Below are 18504 nucleotides of genomic sequence, written 5' to 3'. Positions count from 1 at the left end.
TCATAAGATCTTTGTTCAATAGTGGGGACTGTGGGTAGACTAGCTTGAAAGCTAAACAAGGCATCTCTAGCTTCAAGGACAGAGGCGTGCAAGTTACCATTCTGAGAATTTAGCTGCTTAAGAACTGTTTTCACAGCCTTAAGTTTGGAGATCAAAATAGTCCAGGGATTGCCTCGAACATGAATGTTCCAAGCTTGGGCAACACTGTTCATGAAATCATCATGATCAAGAAGATGATGGAATACCTGGAAAGGTTTGTGCAGCTTTACTTTAGCAAGGCCAAAGGATAGAGTAGCAAGAAAATGGTCAGATAATCCCCGAGGAAGGAATGCCGCCGAAGAGAGATCATAATTTTGTAACCAGGAATCATTAACGAGAACTCTATCCAATTTTCTCAAGGCAGGGCTCGAGCGATTACCATCCCACCAGGTAAAAACAGTCCCAGTGAATCTTAAGTCAGCAAGGCCTAAGTTAGAAATACAGTCCCTGAATTCATTTACAGGAGCAAGACGGCGAGGCATGCTACCATTTGTCTCAGAATCATGCAAGAACACATTGAAATCTCCCATTAAGCACCAAGGAGAAGGAGAATCACTCGAGACGAAGTTATCATGAAGCTGAGCCAATTCATCCCACAAAGGACGTCTCTCTTCACCAGAATTGAAAGCATAGATCATAGTAACAAAACACTGATTGGAGCCATCCAATTTATTGACCTTGCAAGTTATTTGTTGAGCTGAAGAAGATACCAGAACTACCTGCCATTCAGTAGGATTCCAACCTAGCCAAATGCGACCATTATAGTGAGACTCATAATTAAACAACCAGCTGAAACTAGGGGCAATAAAATGAGATAATGCAGAAGCATTTTCCTGTTTTACGTGAGTCTCCAGGAGGGCTACTAAGGCACATCGATTGGTGCACAAAAAATCTTTAATAAAAGATGCTTTATTGGATAGCCCTCTGACATTGTAGGAACAAAAATCCATCAGCATAGAATTAAGCTGTGGGTGGGGAAGAACTCCCCTGTTTTCTCCTCAGCCTTTTGAGCTGATTTTTAGAGAGATGACCAGATTCTTTATGAAGACCTTTTTTGATTTCAACCTCGTCCACATTTTTCAGTCCCTTGAAAGTTTGAAGCGGAGTGGGGGAGTCTTCTTCAGGAGGAGTACGAGCACGACCCCTTTTCTTTACTTCAACCCAAGGCGACTCAACATCATGAGAGAGCCCAGGGGCCGGGGGTTGTTCCTGAGGCTCAGAATCTTGAATTACTGGATCCAAAGGCTTCACAGGTGGGACAACAGGAGATAAAGTAGCTGAGCTAGAGGGACCACAAGCATTAGCTTGATGCTTCAGAGACTCATCCGTTGTGGGAGATGGTTTAGCTTGTTTTTGGACCCAAACTCTCTTAGTGACAGGACAGGCTCCCGGCAAGTGGCCCAAGGAATGACAACATGAACAGATCATCAGCTTTGAAGGATACGTCACAGAAACAGTAGCGGTTATTTTCTCCTCTGTAAGAGGGTCAATAGTAATAGCACTAATAGAGGCAGGCAAGGGAGTCCCCAGTCTGTAATTCACACAAACTTTCGCAAAAGGAAGAGTTTCAAACTTAGAAGTTAATTTATCAGCAAAAAGCGGCTTACCAATGACACTAGCTAGCCGACTGATTCCTTCTTTAGTCCAGTAGCAATCAGGAACATCCGATAGTTTAACCCAAATTGGCATCTCCTCAATCTTTTCATCAAGCTTTTTGCCCCAAGGAGAGACAATCATCGGCTTCCTCTCAAGATACCAAGTACCATGAGCTAAAACAGAATTCATTGCAGCTAAAGAGTTAAACTTGAAGATAAACGTCCTACTATTCTTCTGCATAACAGAAAGCAGACCTTTGGAACCCCATAGTTTGTGAGCAATTGTGCTAACCGAGTTAAGCGGCATTACTCCTTTAGAGAAGTGCCCAACTATACACCATTTAAATTTTTCAAGACCCTTTTTCAATTCCTCATCAGGTGGACAGACCACAGTTGATCCCTCTGGCAATGGGCAATAATCTAGAGCAGCCTCCACATTACTTACAATTTGCGACCAAGACTTTCCTGCTACCGGCTCATTAGCATTCACCTTCACCTTAGGTGGCTCCTCAGGGGCCTCTGGCATCACTTTGACCTTGTTCTCATTGAGCTGCCCTTTTAGCTTGTCTACAAACGGATTAGTGATATTTTCTTTCACAGAGCGGTTATCAAACACCTTATCTGCAGTCTGAATTTTTGGTAGACCAAAATCATCGCGCGCAGGTGGTTTTGACCCAAACCCATCCTTAATCAAATCACCATAGACTTCCTCTTCGGAGTAACCTTTTTTCTTAAGAAACATCAAGATATCCATAAGCTTACTACGGACAGATAATAACTCTTCACGTTCTTGCTTCGAAGAACGCAGGATTGCGTGAATAGTAGCACTGGTACCACTTTGACACGCATTAGCAGCGGCCACTGGTGATAATGGTTCCGCAGAAGAGTAACCATCAACATCCTCGATCTCCACACGCTCCGCAAGGGGGATACCTCCACGCAAGCTGCTTTGAAAACCTATGGGCTCAGCATCCACCTCCAGGTGTGATGTGCCAGAGTCACGGCCGTGCCCAGAAAAAACTTCAGCAAAGACATCACTTCTAATAGCAAAGGGTGCCCTCGAATTTACAGCACCAAATTCTAAGGGCTCACCATCCTGGTCAACAGGGATGCCATCCGAATTCACAGTATCAGACATAATAGAGAATAAGTGTTTATATAATAATTATAAGAAATTTTTAGGTGAAGAGAGAAAAAGATTAGAGGTTAAAGGTGTAGAAAGAGGCGGCTGCTGTTTGGAATTAGGGTTAGGGTTGGGGCTTCATCTGTTGAAATCTCTCATGACTCATCCATTAAACATCTCTCAAGATTCATCCGTTGATTTATCACAGACTTCATCCGTTAGCCGAATAAAATTCTATGAACTCCTAATAACCCACAGGGAAAATATATGTAAAAATATCCACGAGGTGGTCCGACTCAATTGATCTCGAATTCCCGTGTACTAACCCCTTTGAGATTTATCGAAAAATCGAGTCCATAGGAAAAATATATGTAAAAATGTCCACGAGGTGGTCCGACTCAATTGATCTCGAATTCCCGTGTACTAACCCCTTTGAGGTTTATCGAAAAACAGAGTTCATGCCATATAGGCACCGATTCGGCTAAGAATTGAGCCGAATAAAATTTTATGAATTCCTATAAACCCATAGGGAAAATATATGTAAAAATAACCACGAGGTGGTCTGACTCAATAGGTCTCGAATTCCCGTGTACTAACCCTTTTGAGATTTATCGATAAACCGAGTTGATGCCATATCAGCATCGATTCGACTCAAAATCGAGCCAAATAAAATTTTATGAACTCCTATAAACCCATAGGGAAAATATATATATATATATATATATATATATATATATATATATATATATATATATATATATATATATATATTCACGGGGTGGTCCGACTCAATAGGTCATGAAATCTCGTGTATTAACCCCTTTCATATTTATCGAAAAATCGAGTCTTATCCATATCGGCACCAAATCGGCTCCGAATCAAGCCGAATAAAATTCTATGAACTCTTTTAAATCCATAGGGAAAATATAAGTAAAAATATCCATGAGGTGGTCCGACTCAATTGAACTCGAATTCCCGTGTACTAACCCCTTTGAGATTTATCGAAAAACCGAGTCCATGCCATGTAGGCACCGATTCGGCTACGAATTGAGCCGAATAAAATATTATGAATTCTTATAAACCAATAGGGAAAATATATGTAAAAATAACCACGAGGTGGTCCGACTCAATGGGTTTCTAATGCCCGTGTACTAACCTTTTTGAGATTTATCGATAAACCGAGTTGATGCCATATCGGCATCGATTCGACTCAAAATCGGGCCAAATAAAGTTTTATGAACTCCTATAAACCCATAGGGAAAATATGTATAAAAATATCCACGGTGTGGTTCGACTGAATAGGTCACGAAATCTCGTGTATTTCATATTTATCGAAAAATCAAGTCCATTCCATATCGACTGTATTTCATATTCTATGAACTCTTTTAAATCCATAGGCAAAATATAAGTAAAAATATCCACAAGGTGGTCCGACTCAATTGAACTCGAATTCCCGTGTACTAACCCCTTTGAGATTTATCGAAAAACCGACTCCATGCCATATAGGCACCGATTCGGCTACGAATTGAGCCGAATAAAATTCTATGAACTCCTATAAACCCATAGGAAAATATAAGTAAAAATATCCACGAGGTGGTCCGACTCAATTGATCTCGAATTCCCGTGTAATAACCCCTTTGAGATTTATCGAAAAACAGAGTCCATGCTATATAGGCAACGATTCGGCTAAAAATTGAGCGGAATAAAATATTATGTATTCCTATAAACCCATAGGGAAAATATATGTAAAAATAACCACGAGGTGGTCCGACTCAATGGGTTTCTAATGCCCGTGTACTAACCATTTTAGATTTATCGATAAACCGAGTTGATACCATATCGGCATCGATTCGACTCAAAATCGGGCCAAATAAAGTTTTATGAACTCCTATAAACCCATAGGGAAAAAATATATAAAAATATCCACGGTGTGGTTCGACTGAATAGGTCACGAAATCTCGTGTATTTCATATTTATCGAAAAATCGAGTCCATTCCATATCGGCACCAAATCGGCTCCGAATTGAGCCGAATAAAATTCTATGAACTCTTTTAAATCCATATGGAAAATATAAGTAAAAATATCCACGAGGTGGTCTGACTCAATTGATCTCGAATTCCCGTGTACTAACCCCTTTGAGATTTATCGAAAAACCGAGTCCATGCCATTTAGGCACCGATTCGGCTACGAATTGAGCCGAATAAAATTCTATGAACTCCTAATAACCCACAGGGAAAATATATGTAAAAATATCCACGAGGTGGTCCGACTCAATTGATCTCGAATTCCCGTGTACTAACCCCTTTGAGATTTATCGAAAAATCGAGTCCATAGGAAAAATATATGTAAAAATGTCCACGAGGTGGTCCGACTCAATTGATCTCGAATTCCCGTGTACTAACCCCTTTGAGGTTTATCGAAAAACAGAGTTCATGCCATATAGGCACCGATTCGGCTACGAATTGAGCCGAATAAAATTTTATGAATTCCTATAAACCCATAGGGAAAATATATGTAAAAATAACCACGACGTGGTCTGACTCAATAGGTCTCGAATTCCCGTGTACTAACCCTTTTGAGATTTATCGATAAACCGAGTTGATGCCATATCGGCATCGATTCGACTCAAAATCGAGCCAAATAAAATTTTATGAACTCCTATAAACCCATAGGGAAAATATATATATATATATATATATAAATATATATATATATATATATATATATATATATATATATATATATATATATATATATATATATATATATATATATATATTCACGGGGTGGTCCGACTCAATAGGTCATGAAATCTCGTGTATTAACCCCTTTCATATTTATCGAAAAATCGAGTCTTATCCATATCGGCACCAAATCGGCTCCGAATCAAGCCGAATAAAATTCTATGAACTCTTTTAAATCCATAGGGAAAATATAAGTAAAAATATCCATGAGGTGGTCCGACTCAATTGAACTCGAATTCCCATGTACTAACCCCTTTGAGATTTATCGAAAAACCGAGTCCATGCCATGTAGGCACCGATTCGGCTACGAATTGAGCCGAATAAAATATTATGAATTCTTATAAACCAATAGGGAAAATATATGTAAAAATAACCACGAGGTGGTCCGACTCAATGGGTTTCTAATGCCCGTGTACTAACCCTTTTGAGATTTATCGATAAACCGAGTTGATGCCATATCGGCATCGATTCGACTCAAAATCGGGCCAAATAAAGTTTTATGAACTCCTATAAACCCATAGGGAAAATATATATAAAAATATCCACGGTGTGGTTCGACTGAATAGGTCACGAAATCTCGTGTATTTCATATTTATCGAAAAATCAAGTCCATTCCATATCGGCACCAAATCGGCTCCGAATCGAGCCGAATAAAATTCTATGAACTCTTTTAAATCCATAGGCAAAATATAAGTAAAAATATCCACAAGGTGGTCCGACTCAATTGAACTCGAATTCCCGTGTACTAACCCCTTTGAGATTTATCGAAAAACCGACTCCATGCCATATAGGCACCGATTCGGCTACGAATTGAGCCGAATAAAATTCTATGAACTCCTATAAACCCATAGGGAAAATATAAATAAAAATATCCACGAGGTGGTCCGACTCAATTGATCTCGAATTCCCGTGTACTAACCCCTTTGAGATTTATCGAAAAACAGAGTCCATGCCATATAGGCACCGATTCGGCTAAAAATTGAGCCGAATAAAATATTATGAATTCCTATAAACCCATAGGGAAAATATATGTAAAAATAACCACGAGGTGGTCCGACTCAATGGGTTTCTAATGCCCGTGTACTAACCATTTTAGATTTATCGATAAACCGAGTTGATGCCATATCGGCATCGATTCGACTCAAAATCGGGCCAAATAAAGTTTTATGAACTCCTATAAACCCATAGGGAAAAAATATATAAAAATATCCACGGTGTGGTTCGACTGAATAGGTCACGAAATCTCGTGTATTTCATATTTATCGAAAAATCGAGTCCATTCCATATCGGCACCAAATCGGCTCCGAATTGAGCCGAATAAAATTCTATGAACTCTTTTAAATCCATATGGAAAATATAAGTAAAAATATCCACGAGGTGGTCTGACTCAATTGATCTCGAATTCCCGTGTACTAACCCCTTTGAGATTTATCGAAAAACCGAGTCCATGCCATTTAGGCACCGATTCGGCTACGAATTGAGCCGAATAAAATTCTATGAACTCCTAATAACCCACAGGGAAAATATATGTAAAAATATCCACGAGGTGGTCCGACTCAATTGATCTCGAATTCCCGTGTACTAACCCCTTTGAGATTTATCGAAAAATCGAGTCCATAGGAAAAATATATGTAAAAATGTCCACGAGGTGGTCCGACTCAATTGATCTCGAATTCCCGTGTACTAACCCCTTTGAGGTTTATCGAAAAACAGAGTTCATGCCATATAGGCACCGATTCGGCTACGAATTGAGCCGAATAAAATTTTATGAATTCCTATAAACCCATAGGGAAAATATATGTAAAAATAACCACGACGTGGTCTGACTCAATAGGTCTCGAATTCCCGTGTACTAACCCTTTTGAGATTTATCGATAAACCGAGTTGATGCCATATCGGCATCGATTCGACTCAAAATCGAGCCAAATAAAATTTTATGAACTCCTATAAACCCATAGGGAAAATATATATATATATATATAAATATATATATATATATATATATATATATATATATATATATATATATATATATATATATATATATATATATATATATATATATATATATATATATATATATATATATATATATATATATATATATATATTCACGGGGTGGTCCGACTCAATAGGTCATGAAATCTCGTGTATTAACCCCTTTCATATTTATCGAAAAATCGAGTCTTATCCATATCGGCACCAAATCGGCTCCGAATCAAGCCGAATAAAATTCTATGAACTCTTTTAAATCCATAGGGAAAATATAAGTAAAAATATCCATGAGGTGGTCCGACTCAATTGAACTCGAATTCCCATGTACTAACCCCTTTGAGATTTATCGAAAAACCGAGTCCATGCCATGTAGGCACCGATTCGGCTACGAATTGAGCCGAATAAAATATTATGAATTCTTATAAACCAATAGGGAAAATATATGTAAAAATAACCACGAGGTGGTCCGACTCAATGGGTTTCTAATGCCCGTGTACTAACCCTTTTGAGATTTATCGATAAACCGAGTTGATGCCATATCGGCATCGATTCGACTCAAAATCGGGCCAAATAAAGTTTTATGAACTCCTATAAACCCATAGGGAAAATATATATAAAAATATCCACGGTGTGGTTCGACTGAATAGGTCACGAAATCTCGTGTATTTCATATTTATCGAAAAATCAAGTCCATTCCATATCGGCACCAAATCGGCTCCGAATCGAGCCGAATAAAATTCTATGAACTCTTTTAAATCCATAGGCAAAATATAAGTAAAAATATCCACAAGGTGGTCCGACTCAATTGAACTCGAATTCCCGTGTACTAACCCCTTTGAGATTTATCGAAAAACCGACTCCATGCCATATAGGCACCGATTCGGCTACGAATTGAGCCGAATAAAATTCTATGAACTCCTATAAACCCATAGGGAAAATATAAATAAAAATATCCACGAGGTGGTCCGACTCAATTGATCTCGAATTCCCGTGTACTAACCCCTTTGAGATTTATCGAAAAACAGAGTCCATGCCATATAGGCACCGATTCGGCTAAAAATTGAGCCGAATAAAATATTATGAATTCCTATAAACCCATAGGGAAAATATATGTAAAAATAACCACGAGGTGGTCCGACTCAATGGGTTTCTAATGCCCGTGTACTAACCATTTTAGATTTATCGATAAACCGAGTTGATGCCATATCGGCATCGATTCGACTCAAAATCGGGCCAAATAAAGTTTTATGAACTCCTATAAACCCATAGGGAAAAAATATATAAAAATATCCACGGTGTGGTTCGACTGAATAGGTCACGAAATCTCGTGTATTTCATATTTATCGAAAAATCGAGTCCATTCCATATCGGCACCAAATCGGCTCCGAATTGAGCCGAATAAAATTCTATGAACTCTTTTAAATCCATATGGAAAATATAAGTAAAAATATCCACGAGGTGGTCTGACTCAATTGATCTCGAATTCCCGTGTACTAACCCCTTTGAGATTTATCGAAAAACCGAGTCCATGCCATTTAGGCACCGATTCGGCTACGAATTGAGCCGAATAAAATTCTATGAACTCCTAATAACCCACAGGGAAAATATATGTAAAAATATCCACGAGGTGGTCCGACTCAATTGATCTCGAATTCCCGTGTACTAACCCCTTTGAGATTTATCGAAAAATCGAGTCCATAGGAAAAATATATGTAAAAATGTCCACGAGGTGGTCCGACTCAATTGATCTCGAATTCCCGTGTACTAACCCCTTTGAGGTTTATCGAAAAACAGAGTTCATGCCATATAGGCACCGATTCGGCTACGAATTGAGCCGAATAAAATTTTATGAATTCCTATAAACCCATAGGGAAAATATATGTAAAAATAACCACGACGTGGTCTGACTCAATAGGTCTCGAATTCCCGTGTACTAACCCTTTTGAGATTTATCGATAAACCGAGTTGATGCCATATCGGCATCGATTCGACTCAAAATCGAGCCAAATAAAATTTTATGAACTCCTATAAACCCATAGGGAAAATATATATATATATATATATATAAATATATATATATATATATATATATATATATATATATATATATATATATATATATATATATATATATATATATATATATATATATATATATATATATATATATTCACGGGGTGGTCCGACTCAATAGGTCATGAAATCTCGTGTATTAACCCCTTTCATATTTATCGAAAAATCGAGTCTTATCCATATCGGCACCAAATCGGCTCCGAATCAAGCCGAATAAAATTCTATGAACTCTTTTAAATCCATAGGGAAAATATAAGTAAAAATATCCATGAGGTGGTCCGACTCAATTGAACTCGAATTCCCATGTACTAACCCCTTTGAGATTTATCGAAAAACCGAGTCCATGCCATGTAGGCACCGATTCGGCTACGAATTGAGCCGAATAAAATATTATGAATTCTTATAAACCAATAGGGAAAATATATGTAAAAATAACCACGAGGTGGTCCGACTCAATGGGTTTCTAATGCCCGTGTACTAACCCTTTTGAGATTTATCGATAAACCGAGTTGATGCCATATCGGCATCGATTCGACTCAAAATCGGGCCAAATAAAGTTTTATGAACTCCTATAAACCCATAGGGAAAATATATATAAAAATATCCACGGTGTGGTTCGACTGAATAGGTCACGAAATCTCGTGTATTTCATATTTATCGAAAAATCAAGTCCATTCCATATCGGCACCAAATCGGCTCCGAATCGAGCCGAATAAAATTCTATGAACTCTTTTAAATCCATAGGCAAAATATAAGTAAAAATATCCACAAGGTGGTCCGACTCAATTGAACTCGAATTCCCGTGTACTAACCCCTTTGAGATTTATCGAAAAACCGACTCCATGCCATATAGGCACCGATTCGGCTACGAATTGAGCCGAATAAAATTCTATGAACTCCTATAAACCCATAGGGAAAATATAAATAAAAATATCCACGAGGTGGTCCGACTCAATTGATCTCGAATTCCCGTGTACTAACCCCTTTGAGATTTATCGAAAAACAGAGTCCATGCCATATAGGCACCGATTCGGCTAAAAATTGAGCCGAATAAAATATTATGAATTCCTATAAACCCATAGGGAAAATATATGTAAAAATAACCACGAGGTGGTCCGACTCAATGGGTTTCTAATGCCCGTGTACTAACCCTTTTGAGATTTATCGATAAACCGAGTTGATGCCATATCAGCATCGATTCGACTCAAAATCGGGCCAAATAAAGTTTTATGAACTCGTATAAACCCATCGGGAAAATATATATAAAAATATCCACGGTGTGGTTCGACTGAATAGGTCACGAAATCTCGTGTATTTCATATTTATCGAAAAATCGAGTCCATTCCGTATCCGCTCCGAATCGAGCCGAATAAAATTCTATGAACTCTTTTAAATCCATATGGAAAATATAAGTAAAAATATCCACGAGGTGGTCCGACTCAATTGATCTCGAATTCCTGTGTACTAACCCCTTTGAGATTTATCGAAAAACCGAGTCCATAGGAAAAATATATGTAAAAATTTCCACGAGGTGGTCCGACTCAATTGATCTCGAATTCCCGTGTACTAACCCCTTTGAGGTTTATCGAAAAACAGAGTTCATGCCATATAGGCACCGATTCGGCTACGAATTGAGCCGAATAAAATTTTATGAATTCCTATAAACCCATAGGGAAAATATATGTAAAAATAACCACGAGGTGGTCCGACTCAATGGGTCTCGAATACCCGTGTACTAACCCTTTTGAGATTTATCGATAAACCGAGTTGATGCCATATCGGCATCGATTCGACTCAAAATTGAGCCAAATAAAATTTTATGAACTACTATAAACCCATAGGAAAAATATATATAATAGGTCATGAAATCTCGTGTATGTTACCCTTTCATATTTATCGAAAAATCGAGTCCTATCCATATCGGCACCAAATCGGCTCCGAATCGAGCCGAATAAAATTCTATGAACTCTTTTAAATTCATAGGGAAAATATAAGTAAAAATATCCATTAGGTGGTCCGACTCAATTGAACTCGAATTACCGTGTACTAACCCCTTTGAGATTTATCGAAAAACCGAGTCCATGCCATGTAGGCACCGACTCGGCTACGAATTGAGCCGAATAAAATATTATGAATTCTTATAAACCAATAGGGAAAATATATGTAAAAATAACCACGAGGTGGTCCGACTCAATGGGTTTCTAATGCCCGTGTACTAACCCTTTTGAGATTTATCGATAAACCGAGTTGATGCCATATCGGCATCGATTCGACTCAAAATCGGGCCAAATAAAGTTTTATGAACTCCTATAAACCCATAGGGAAAATATATATAAAAATATCCACGGTGTGGTTCGACTGAATAGGTCACGAAATCTCGAGTATTTCATATTTATCGAAAAATCAAGTCCATTCCATATCGGCACCAAATCGGCTTCGAATCGAGCCTAATAAAATTCTATGAACTCTTTTAAATCCATAGGCTAAATATAAGTAAAAATATCCACAAGATGGTCCGACTCAATTGAACTCGAATTCCCGTGTACTAACCCCTTTGAGATTTATCGAAAAACCGACTCCATGCAATATAGGCACCGATTCGGCTACGAATTGAGCCGAATAAAATTCTATGAACTCCTATAAACCCATAGGGAAAATATAAGTAAAAATATCCACGAGGTGGTCCGACTCAATTGATCTCGAATTCCCGTGTACTAACCCCTTTGAGATTTATCGAAAAACAGAGTCCATGCCATATAGGCACCGATTCGGCTAAAAATTGAGCCGAATAAAATATTATGAATTCCTATAAACCCATAGGGAAAATATATGTAAAAATAACCACGAGGTGGTCCGACTCAGTGGGTTTCTAATGCCCGTGTACTAACCATTTTAGATTTATCGATAAACCGAGTTGATGCCATATCGGCATCGATTCGACTCAAAATCGGGCCAAATAAAGTTTTATGAACTCCTATAAACCCATAGGGAAAAAATATATAAAAATATCCACGGTGTGGTTCGACTGAATAGGTCACGAAATCTCGTGTATTTCATATTTATCGAAAAATCGAGTCCATTCCATATCGGCTCCAAATCGGCTCCGAATCGAGCCGAATAAAATTCTATGAACTCTTTTGAATCCATATGGAAACTATAAATAAAAATATCCACGAGGTGGTCCGACACAATTGATCTCGAATTCCCGTGTACTAACCCCTTTGAGATTTATCGAAAAAACGAGTCCATGCCATATAGGCACCGATTCGGCTACGAATTGAGCCGAATAAAATTCTATGAACTCCTAATAACCCACAGGGAAAATATATGTAAAAATATCCACGAGGTGGTCCGACTCAATTGTTCTCGAATTCCCGTCTACTAACCCCTTTGAGATTTATCGAAAAATCGAGTCCATGCCATATAGGCACCGATTCGGCCACAAATTGAGCCGAATAAAATTCTATGAACTCCTAATAACCCATTGGGAAAATATATGTAAAAATATCCACGAGGTGGTCCGACTCAATTGATCTCGAATTCCCGTATACTAACCCCTTTGAGATTTATAGAAAAATAGAGTTCATGCCATATAGGCACCGATTCGGCTACGAATTGAGTCGAATAAAATATTATGAATTCTTATAAACCCATAGGGAAAATATATGTAAAAATAACCACGAGGTGGTCCGACTCAATGGGTTTCTAATGCCCGTGTACTAACCCCTTTGAGATTTATCAATAAACCGAGTTGATACCATATCGGCATCGATTCGACTCAAAATCGGGCCAAATAAAGTTTTATGAACTCCTATAAACCCATAGGGAAAATATATATAAAAATATCCACGGTGTGGTTCGACTGAATAGGTCACGAAATCTCGTGTATTTCATATTTATCGAAAAATCGAGTCCATTCCATATCGACACCCAATCGGCTCCGAATCGAGCCGAATAAAATTCTATGAACTCTTTTAAATCCATAGGGAAAATATAAGTAAAAATATCCACGAGGTGGTCTGACTCAATTGATCTCGAATTCCCGTGTACTAACCCCTTTGAGATTTATCGAAAAACCGAGTCCATGCCATATAGGCACCGATTCGGCTACGAATTGAGCCAAATAAAATTCTATGAACTCCTAATAACCCACAGGGAAAATATAAGTAAAAATATCCACGAGGTGGTCCGACTCAATTGATCTCGAATTCCCGTGTACTAACCCCTTTGAGATTTATCGAAAAACAGAGTCATGCCATATAGGCACCGATTCGGCTACGAATTGAGCCAAATAAAATTCTATGAACTCCTAATAACCCACAGGGAAAATATATGCAAAAATATCCACGAGGTGGTCCGACTCAATTGATCTCGAATTCCCGTGTACTAACCCCTTTGAGATTTATCGAAAAATCGAGTCCATGCCATATAGGCACCGATTCGGCTACGAATTGAGCCGAATAAAATTCTATGAACTACTAATAACCCATAGGGAAAATATATGTAAAAATATCCACGAGGTGGTCCGACTCAATTGATCTCGAATTCCCGTGTACTAACCCCTTTGAGATTTATCGAAAAACAGAGTTCATGCCATATAGGCACCGATTCGGCTACGAATTGAGCCGAATAAAATATTATGAATTCTTATAAACCCATAGGGAAAATATATGTAAAAATAACCACGAGGTGGTCCGACTCAATGGGTCTCGAATTCCCGTGTACTAACCCTTTTGAGATTTATCGATAAACCGAGTTGATGCCATATCGGCATCGATTCGACTCAAAATCGAGCCAAATAAAATTTTATGAACTCCTATAAACCCATAGGGAAAATATATAAATATTCACGGGTTGGTCCGACTCAATAGGTCATGAAATCTCGTGTATTAACCCCTTTCATATTTATCGAAAAATCGAGTCCATTCCATATCGGCACCAAATCGGCTCCGAATCGAGCCGAATAAAATTCTATGAACTCTTTTAAATCCATAGGGAAAATATAAGTAAAAATATCCGCGAGGTGGTCCGACTCAATTGAACTCGAATTCCCGTGTACTAACCCCTTTGAGATTTATCGAAAAACCGACTCCATGCCATATAGGCACCGATTAGGCTACGAATTGAGCCGAATAAAATTCTATGAACTCCTATAACCCATAGGGAAAATATAAGTAAAAATATCCACGAGGTGGTCCGACTCAATTGATCTCGAATTCCCGTGTACTAACCCCTTTGAGATTTATCGAAAAACAGAGTCCATGCCATATAGGCACCGATTCGGCTACGAATTGAGCCAAATAAAATTTTATGAATTCCTATAAACCCATAGGAAAAATATATGTAAAAATAACCACGAGGTGGTCCGACTCAATGGGTCTCGAATTCCCCTGTACTAACCCTGTTGAGATTTATCGATAAACCGAGTTGATGCCATATCGGCATCGATTCGACTCAAAATTGAGCCAAATAAAATTTTATGAACTCCTATAAACCCATAGGGAAAATATATATAAAAATATCCACGGTTTGGTCCGACTCAATAGGTCACGAAATCTCGTGTATTAACCCCTTTCACATTTATCGAAAAATCGAGTTCATTCCATATCGACACCAAATCGGCTCTGAATCGAGACGAATAAAATTCTATGAACTCTTTTAAAATCCATAGGCAAAATATAAGTAAAAATATCCACGAGGTGGTCCGACTCAATTGAACTCGAATTCCCGTGTACTAACCCCTTTGAGATTTATCGAAAAACCGACTCCATGCCATATAGGCACCGATTAGGCTACGAATTGAGCCGAATAAAATTCTATGAACTCCTATAAACCCATAGGGAAAATATAAGTAAAAATATCCACGAGATGGTTCGATTCAATTGATCTTGAATTCCCGTGTACTAACCCCTTTGAGATTTATCGAAAAACAGAGTCCATGCCATATAGGCACCGATTCGACTAAAAATTGAGCCGAATAAAATTTTATGAATTCCTATAAACCCATAGGGAAAATATATGTAAAAATAACCACGAGGTGGTCCGACTCAATGGGTTTCTAATGCCCGTGTACAAACCCTTTTGAGATTTATCGATAAACCGAGTTGATGCCATATCGGCATCGATTCGACTCAAAATCGGGCCAAATAAAGTTTTATGAACTCCTATAAACCCATAGGGAAAATATATATAAAAAAATCCACGGTGTGGTTCGACTGAATAGGTCACGAAATCTCGTGTAATTCATATTTATCGAAAAATCGAGTCCATTCCATATCGGCACCAAATCGGCTCCGAATCGAGCCGAATAAAATTCTATGAACTCTTTTAAATCAATATGGAAACTATAAGTAAAAATATCCACGAGGTGGTCCGACACAATTGATCTCGAATTCCCGTGTACTAACCCCTTTGAGATTTATCGAAAAAACGAGTCCATGCCATATAGGCACCGATTCGGCTACGAATTGAGCCAAATAAAATTCTATGAACTCCTAATAACCCACAGGGAAAATATAAGTAAAAATATCCACGAGGTGGTCCGACTCAATTGATCTCGAATTCCCGTGTACTAACCCCTTTGAGATTTATCGAAAAACCGAGTCCATGCCATATAGGCACCGATTCGGCTCTGAATTGAGCCAAATAAAATTCTATGAACTCCTAATAACCCACAGGGAAAATATATGCAAAAATATCCACGAGGTGGTCCGACTTAATTGATCTCGAATTCCCGTGTACTAACCCCTTTGAGATTTATCGAAAAATCGAGTCCATGCCATATAGGCACCGATTCGGCTACGAATTGAGCCGAATAAAATTCTATGAACTCCTAATAACCCATAGGGAAAATATATGTAAAAATATCCACGAGGTGGTCCGACTCAATTGATCTCGAATTCCCGTGTACTAACCCCTTTGAGATTTATCGAAAAACAGAGTTCATGCCATATAGGCACCGATTCGGCTACGAATTGAGCCGAATAAAATATTATGAATTCTTATAAACCCATAGGGAAAATATATGTAAAAATAACCACGAGGTGGTCCGACTCAATGGGTCTCGAATTCCCGTGTACTAACCCTTTTGAGATTTATCGATAAACCGAGTTGATGCCATATCGGCATCGATTCGACTCAAAATCGGGCCAAATAAAGTTATATGAACTCCTATAAACCCATAGGGAAAATATATATAAAAAAATCCACGGTGTGGTTCGACTGAATAGGTCACGAAATCTCGTGTATTTCATATTTATCGAAAAATCGAGTCCATTCCATATCGGCACCAAATCGGCTCCGAATCGAGCCGAATAAAATTCTATGAACTCTTTTAAATCAATATGGAAACTATAAGTAAAAATATCCACGAGGTGGTCCGACACAATTGATCTCGAATTCCCGTGTACTAACCCCTTTGAGATTTATCGAAAAAACGAGTCCATGCCATATAGGCACCGATTCGGCTACGAATTGAGCCAAATAAAATTCTATGAACTCCTAATAACCCACAGGGAAAATATAAGTAAAAATATCCACGAGGTGGTCCGACTCAATTGATCTCGAATTCCCGTGTACTAACCCCTTTGAGATTTATCGAAAAACCGAGTCCATGCCATATAGGCACCGATTCGGCTACGAATTGAGCCAAATAAAATTCTATGAACTCCTAATAACCCACAGGGAAAATATATGCAAAAATATCCACGAGGTGGTCCGACTTAATTGATCTCGAATTCCCGTGTACTAACCCCTTTGAGATTTATCGAAAAATCGAGTCCATGCCATATAGGCACCGATTCGGCTACGAATTGAGCCGAATAAAATTCTATGAACTCCTAATAACCCATAGGGAAAATATATGTAAAAATATCCACGAGGTGGTCCGACTCAATTGATCTCGAATTCCCGTGTACTAACCCCTTTGAGATTTATCGAAAAACAGAGTTCATGCCATATAGGCACCGATTCGCGTACGAATTGAGCCGAATAAAATAATTGAATTCTTATAAACCATAGGGAATCTATGTAAAATAACCACGAGGGTGGTCGACTCAATGGGTTTCTAATGCCGTGTACTAACCCTTTTGAGATTTATCAATAAACCGGTGTGATGCCATATCGGCATCGATTCGACTCAAAATCGGCCAAATAAAGTTTTATGAACTCCTTAAAACCCATAGGGAAAATATATAAAAAAATCCACGGTGTGGTTCGACTGAATAGGTCACGAAATCTCGTGTATTTCATATTATCGAAAAATCGAGTCCATTCCAATCGAGCACCAATCGGCTCCGAATCGAGCCGAATAAAATTCTATGAACTCTTTTAAATCCATAGGGAAAAATATAAGTAAAATATCCACGAGGTGGTCGACTCAATTGACTCGAATTCCCGTGGTACTAACCCCTTTGAGATTTATCGAAAAACCGAGTCCATGCCATTTAGGCACGATTCGGCTACGAATTGAGCCGAAAAATTCTATGACTCCTATAAACCCAAGGGAAATATAAGTAAAATATCCACGAGGTGGTCCGACTCAATTGTATCGAATTCCCGTGTACTAACCCCTTGAGATTTATAGAAAAACCGAGTCCATGCCATATAGGCACCGATTCGGCTACGAATTGAGCCAATAAAATTCTAGAATCTAATAACCCAAGGGAAAATATATGAAAAAATATCCACGAGGTGGTCCGCCTCAATGATCTCGAATTCCTGTACTAACCCCTTTGAGATTATCGAAAAACGAGTCCATGCCATATAGGCACCGATTCGGCTACGAATTGAGCCGAATAAAATTCTATGAACTACAAAACCCATAGGGAAATATATGAAAAAATATCCACGAGGTGGTCCCCAATGATCTCGAATTCCCGGTGTACTAACCCCTTTGAGATTTATCGAAAAACAGAGTTCATGCCAATAGGCACCG

The sequence above is a fragment of the Daucus carota genome, chromosome 1 (assembly GCF_001625215.2).
Source record: "Daucus carota subsp. sativus chromosome 1, DH1 v3.0, whole genome shotgun sequence".
Classification (NCBI taxonomy): Eukaryota; Viridiplantae; Streptophyta; class Magnoliopsida; order Apiales; family Apiaceae; genus Daucus; species Daucus carota.
This window is presented reverse-complemented; position numbering follows the sequence as displayed.